This window comes from Haliotis rubra, unplaced genomic scaffold (genome assembly GCF_003918875.1).
Source record: "Haliotis rubra isolate DU_JTF1 unplaced genomic scaffold, ASM391887v1 Scf1872, whole genome shotgun sequence".
Classification (NCBI taxonomy): Eukaryota; Metazoa; Mollusca; class Gastropoda; order Lepetellida; family Haliotidae; genus Haliotis; species Haliotis rubra.
This window is the reverse complement of record NW_025765861.1, coordinates 22,225-28,893: the sequence shown is the minus strand read 5'-3', so window position 1 is coordinate 28,893 and position 6,669 is coordinate 22,225.

Genomic DNA, 6,669 nt, shown 5'->3' with positions numbered 1-6,669 from the left:
TTGATTAGGTGAGGTGAGGTGAGGTGAGGGGAAATTGGGTTTAACGTCGCGCTGGAGAACGTCACAGGTCTCAGAATAATTACAACCGTACCATCATGGATGGCGCCTTCCTTTCAATCACGATGTCCTCCATCATGTATATATCATAAGGAAACACAGGAATTATTACGGCGTGCATTGTAAACTACTTAATCTGACCGAAACACGACATACCCATTCACTCATTCAGAGCGTCCGCCCAGAGAGCGGAAGGTCGCGGGTTCGATTCCCGGCCGCGTCATACCAAAAGACGTTAAAATATGGTACTTGTTGGTTCCTGCCTGGCGCTCGGCATTAATGGGTACATCAAGGACTAGTCGGCTCGGAGTCAGTATAATGTGTCTGAGTGAGGTATTCATGCTTCACTGCGGCACAGTATCTCAGTGGGCTAGCACTATAAAACCAGCTTAAGTCTGGGCTAGTACAAGCAGCCACACATACATATACACACGCATGCACGTCGTCATATGAGCGAAATATTCTCCAGCGCGACGTTAAACCCAATTTCACCTCACCTCACCTAATCAAGCCCGTGAAGGTCCGGGTTAGAATTGGTCTTCAGCCACCAATGCTTGTCGTAAGAGGCGACTAACAGGATCGGATGGTCAGTGCCGGTGACTTGGTTGACACATGTCATCTTATCCCAATTGCGTAGATCGATGCTCATGATGTTCATAACTGGATTGTTTGGTCCAGACTCGACTAGTTTCAGACTGCCGCAATATAGCTGGAATACTGCGTCGTGCGGTGTCAAAACCAATAAAAAAAACTGTCACCATATATCATTCATTTTCTCAAGCAGGGTGTAATTTCCCGATGTCATAACTATCCTCACGGGTCCGCCACCGCGGTGTAGTGGTTAGAGCGTCCGCCCGGAGAGCGGAAGGTCGCGGGTTCGATCCCCGGCCGCGTCATACCAAAAGACGTTAAAATATGGTACTTGTTGGTCCCTGCCTGGCGCTCGGCATTAATGGGTACAACAAGGACTGGTCGGCTCGGAGTCAGTATAATGTGTCTGAGTGGGGTATTCATGCTTCACTGCGGCATGGTATCTCAGTGAGCTAGCACTATAAAACCAGCTTAAGTCTGGGCTAGTACAAGCAGCCGCACATACACATACACACGCATGCATGTCGTCATATGAGCGAAATATTCTCAAGCACGACGTTAAACCCAAGTTCACCTCACCTCAACATCAATCATCGAAACAAGGAAGTCTCTCTGGAAATCCACCTTTTTTGCTTTTATTGATTTTAAGAAAGCATATAATAGTAAAAGAGCCTTTTATGGAAAAGTTATCAGAAATTGGTTTAAATGGGAAAATGTATGAAGCAATCATATGTTTGTTTAAAAGTGTGAAGTGCTCAATAAGGGTTAATGGAAGCCTTCCAATGTGCGATGCAGTTTAAAACAAGGATGTCTGCTCTCTCCACTGTTGTTTAATATATACATAAATTACCTCACTATCCTCACTGGTTTTACAGACCAATCTCTTATTACTTGTTAATCTGAACTCTATATCCGTTTTCATTCACTGGCTCGTGTTATGCACTCGCGGGATCGCGAACTTCTGGTTCAGAAACAATGCGAAAAAAGTAGGGCAGATGGATAACCATCAACACTCATTCGTTTCTTTGTGGGCTGACTGTTAATAGCAAAGGCATTACTAAGCTCGAAGATCTATTAGTAATTTGATAAGCAATCAAACGAAATTGTACATTTGTATCATAACACAGAAACATTCATATTCAGAAGTGACTCTTTACCGCCATTGTTTATATATGACTACATGTCGTATCTCTGATCAACTGGCACGTTGCTTATCTTAATTCAAAGAACGTTTAAAGTCAGTTGGACTTCACAGCAATTGGTTCATGCTTGTCGTGAGAGGCGACTAATGGGATGGGGTTGACAGGCTCGCTGACTTGGATGACACATGTCATCGTATCCCAGTTGCGTGGAACGATGCTCATGCTGTTGATCACTGGATTGTATGGTCCAGACTCGATTATTTACAGACCACCGTCATATAGCTGGAATATGGCTGAGTGCGGCGTAAAACTAAACTCACTCACTCACTCCCATAATGACTACTCCCAATTTGACTACCCGTCCAATACTACAATCCAGCCAAAGGGGTTTTAATTACCAGCTCTCTCCCCTCCATCAGGTAGACTGTTCCAACTCTGGAATATTGCTAAAAGCAGCGTAAAACTAAACTCACTCACTCACTGCTAATGCTGGACTGTTCCCGCTGGATATAGTTCTGAAACATGACTTGGTTGACATATGTCATCGTATCCCAGTTGCGTGGAACGATGCTCATGCTGTTGATCACTAAATTGTCTGGTTATTGTTGATTATGTACAGGCTGCCGGAATGTTGCTGAGTGCAGTGCAACGTAAAACTAAACCCACTCACTTACTCACTCATCTCTCATCCGGGCTTTTAATCTCTCATCAATTAGGTCGACGCTCCTTGTCACCCTTTTTCCATAACCCCAATATATGCATACCGTCCAACTACACTTAGTTTCAGGAATATTGATTAATATAAAGTAATCGGTAGCTATCTGCGCTGTATTTAGCAGTACATTTAACATAAAAATTTCATATATAGAATTACAATACTATCGACTATGTACTGTACTGAAATGCGACCGGCAGTGTAACTGGATCAAACCTACGGACAGCAAATATCTCCAGAATCAGTGCCTTTGGTCATTGTAGGTCCAGCGCTGAAAGAAACATATCAACCAATTATGTGCAATTAAGAAAGGTAAGATTATATCACCTCCTTCATACAAACGATGCTAATTACACTGAAGCAAGATTAAGGCTTGATTACTATTTTGTTCTCACAAATAGGGCAAGCAATGACCAACACAAACATTATCGTCGTCATATTTTGTGTTGAGGAGGGTTTTAGGCTTCGATGCAAGTGAAGGGCAAAATGAGAATTATTCTATCAGTGGAGATGTTTGTTTTGTTGCATCTTGCTCAAAATCCGAATGGGGATGCAAGTTCTCGGAGCAAGGCGGTGACTCATGGGGATGATGTTTACACAGCTCGATATGCACATTTGTTGAAAATGCAGGAAGCAATGGACATGTTGGATACATTGCTCGAATTTCTTTCGAGTGTAAAGAAAGAAACTAAGGAAAAGGAAGAAGAGGCAAAGAAGAAACCGAGTGAGGTAGATCTGACAGGAAAAGCTAAAGGTAAACTGAATGGTCTGAAAGGAATGTATTTGAAATTCTTACTCTTAAAAGTAAAAGAACTTTGTGCTATGACGGTACAGTTTGCTATTTGACAATGTCAAGAACAAAAGTGAATCTTGTGCTCAGGCATTAGTTGTTGAAAGTATGAGAACGATCAACGTCACAAGATATGAGGTCTCACTTTAATGAAAACAAATCATAGTTGCCACCTTACGCCATCTTCAACTACAATTAACCACTTTTATATGATATGTTAATGAGTGAATTTATAAAGCGCTAAAATAATCCAGGCACTAAGTGTCTGCTTTAAGCGCTATGATGGGTATATACACAGTATTTAAAACGAGTAGGAACACGGAAATCTAGCAATGATAGTATTTTCGGAAAGGAATGTCTCTGAATAAGTGAGTACAGTTTTACGCCACTTTTAGAAATATTCTAGCAACATCACGGCAGGGGACACCAGGAATGGGCTTCACACATTGTACCCATTTGGGGACTCGAACCCTGGTCTTCAGCGTGAGGAGAGGATGCATTAACAATTAGGCTACCCCACCGCCCAATAAATGAGATTTGAAGTCGTCTAGGGTTGATGACAGTCTGATATCATGGGGAAGAGAGTTCCAGAGAGAAGGATCAGCAGAGCTGAATGAGCGGTAGCCAATTGATTTCCGATGGCGTTTTGGTTTCTCCTGAAGATCGAGATTTGATGATCTTAATGTTCTCACAGGATTGTGCTTGAGAGTATATCACGTAGGTTTGCGCAGTTGTGTGAAAGCACTGATAAGCATGTGTGATAGTCTTAAATGCTGCTCTGGCACCAGTGGTCTGCACCTTCTGCACCTTCTGGAGCTTTGTGAGGAGTCTCTCTGGCAAGCCGTAATACAGAGTGTTGTAATAGTCTAGTCGTGATTGGACTAAAGAGCGTACAAAGACACATGTGGCTTCTCTGTAGAGCATTTGGCGAATGTGACCAATTTTGCGAAGATGGCGACAGCATTTGCAGATCAGAGTCAATCACAACAACAGAACGGTATGTTGGCATTACCAATCAAAATGTCCCTGTCTCCAAAAGGATGTGTTTTCTGTTTTTGTCCAACAATGATTGCTTTAGTTTTCCATCATTCATCTTCAGTTTGTAAAAACTCAGCCATGACTTGATGGTAATAGTACACTCCTCTAGATGGGAGATAGTATTCTGGGAGTCTCTAAATGCAAATGCTCTCAGAGGTTGCATGTCGTCTGCATAGCCGTGATGATTAACACCTAGCGCCTCAATAGAATCACAAAGAGCCTTGATGTACAGCTTGAACAAGAGAGGTCCAAGCATCTATCAGAGAGATATGATGTGAACCACTCCAGGGCTACACTGGTTATTCCAAACTGATATTCAAGCTGGTGTGTCAATGTTGAATGGTGGATTGTATCGAACGCCGCCGACAAATCTAATAGCACAAGGAGACCTGCTTGGTTATTATCCGCAGCATTCTGAAGGTCATTCACGATACGTAACAGATATGTATACTGTTCATATGTGGTGTTTTTGCAGTAGTACTCGTGAAGGTCCGAGTTAGAATATTGATCTTTAGTAACCCATGCTTGTCGAAGGAGACGACTAGCGGGATCAGGTGGCCAGGCTCGCTGACATGGTTGACACATGTCATCGGTTCCCAATTGCGCAGAGCGATGCTCATGCTGTTGATCACTAGATTGTCTGGTCCAGACTCGATTATTTACAGACCGCCGCCATATACATTATGTAGCTTGAATATTGCTGAGCGCGGCGTAAAACTAAACTCACTCACTCACTCACTTTTGCAGTTGTCACAATGTATTACCGAGAAGGACAGGCCTGCAATGATCAAGTTTTTTCAGGGCCATAATATGAATTGATGTAAATTATGTACGTCATTGCAATCAAACGCGAAAAACATTGTGCTTGCATATAACTGACCCAGAGCTGAAACTGTTACTATAACGCGATCAATTTAAACTGAACCTAAGTATTGGCCGCATGTCATTTGGTTACAGTAACAAAAACTGGAAGTTGGATAAAATCCTAAATGAATAATATGATTTCATTTGTGATGGTATGGGTCATTAAGTGAGCAAGTGAGTTAAATTTAAAGTCACATCGGCAGTATTTCAACCATATTGTGACAATGAGCGGGGTATATTAAAACCACACTTAGACAATATAAATAGCTGTCAACGAAGGACAGTAAAACATCTAGATTATCACAGATGTAAACTTAAAACTAAAATGTAATCATAAAATAATATTTCTTCAGAACAACACAATATAACAATACGCTTCAGATCGCCAACAACTGAAGGTAGATCACGATAATAGGGACCATGGGGACTATGGGTCATTAAATTGAAAGAAATGGTTGGTTGGTGCGGGACTTCGTTGACGTACAATTACCAGTTCTTTGAGAGGCATTTTAGAAGTTTTGAAGATGAAGGACTATCCATAGAACTTAGTTTTCATTCGTACAATTACCAGTTTATGAGACGTGCTCATTAGACAACCAATTTTCATAATAGTGATAACTGTTTGAAGACGTTCAAGAAATATGATACTGAATGATTTTAGTAATGATGATCACATGTACATCACTTATTTCAGGGTTCTCACGACGTAAATATGCTGGCACCATACGATCACAAGAGCAGCACATTTCAGGTTTATGTGCAAGTCGCCAACATCCTGGGGTGCTCTATTACATTATGGACGGGAAAGAAAAGGAAACAAATGATAACAATATATATGCTTACGACACCAATAATGGTACAATTATCAACAAGATGAGTTTGGACGCTATCAACACCGACTGGGAAGACATCGCATGTGGTCCTTGTGATACCAATGGATTTGGACACTGTATTTATGTATCCGACACAGGAGAAACAGGGCAAGGTCCTATGAATCTGATCTATAAAGTGCAAGAACCAGAACAGTTGACCGAAGGACATGAGCTGTCTGTATCGGAAGATGAAATAGAGGTTATAAGTTTTGAGTAAGTAGATATGTTGTACTTAGGCCTTGCATTAAATTGATTCATGCTAACAGACTCTGACAAAAACTGTCATGTAAAAAAATGTATCCCCGTGAAGATCCGTTTTAGAATTGATCTTCTGCAGTCCAGGCTTGTTATAAGAGTGGGATCGGTGGGTCAGGCTCGCTGACTTGGTTAATGCATGTCGTCAGTTCCCATTTGTTCATGCTATTGATAACAAGATTCTCTGGCCCGGAGTCGATTATTTGCAAACTGCTGTCATGTAGCTTGAATATGCTGAGTACGACTTTCAACAACAAACAACGCTTGAATGTTGAACTGAAACTTAAACTGATTTTAAGGTCATTTTCAGATTAGGATGGTGCATTCTTTGCATTATGTTGTATA